The sequence below is a fragment of the Apodemus sylvaticus genome, chromosome 4 (assembly GCF_947179515.1).
Source record: "Apodemus sylvaticus chromosome 4, mApoSyl1.1, whole genome shotgun sequence".
Classification (NCBI taxonomy): domain Eukaryota; kingdom Metazoa; phylum Chordata; class Mammalia; order Rodentia; family Muridae; genus Apodemus; species Apodemus sylvaticus.
This window is the reverse complement of record NC_067475.1, coordinates 151645904-151646636: the sequence shown is the minus strand read 5'-3', so window position 1 is coordinate 151646636 and position 733 is coordinate 151645904. Positions and strand designations below refer to the sequence as shown.

The following is a 733-nucleotide window of genomic DNA, read 5'->3' as shown; positions in this document are numbered from 1 at the left end:
AGGTGGGTAACTTTTATCATTATCAATTGGTTCTGAAATTATTGTATTGACGACTTATGAATTGAGAATTAATGATACACAAATCTGATTGGTTAATTATAATTTTCAAGATAAGCTCGGGAAGCCTACTGATCCATTTTTTTTAATATTTACCAAAACACGTGGATATGTAGATAAGTATATACTACAAACAGAACCAACATATTATAAATGATTAACTAACTAACTAAAAAGAAAACATCTTTGTATGCATAAGGGAAAATATTTCCAGGTCTGTTTCAATCAGAAATTTAAAAGTCCCAAATGCTACCAAATGTGATTATACATACATACATATATACATGTATACAGTAAGTTGATTTATTGAAACAGTTGACTTAGGCATCTGCAATGATGACTTCAACCTTCACTCCTGGCTCAGTACTGATGGAGGTAATCTGCTTAACAATCTTGGAAGGAGTGGGTAAATCAATGAGTTGCTTATTGATCCTCATTTGAAACAATTCCATATCTAGGAACTTTCACCACAAGGTGATTTTCTGGTAGTGATTCTCAATGTCTTGGTAGACATGGCCACTGATCCTTTCACTTTCAGATTTTTTGGCATTGTGCCTCTGATTAAGTCCACACAAACCTTCAGGAACGTCACATTGTGGCTAGTGAACATGATTCAAATTCAGGGAGTCACCACTTCAGGCTCTGCAAAGCTCTTTCTGGTATCTTCAAATGTCAT

The 733-nt window shown here is 34.4% G+C and overlaps 1 pseudogene; it reads right to left on the bottom strand.

The window, feature by feature from the left end:
* Positions 1–377: 377 nt before the first annotated feature.
* LOC127682421 (40S ribosomal protein S20-like) lies at positions 378–733 on the bottom strand (annotated as a pseudogene).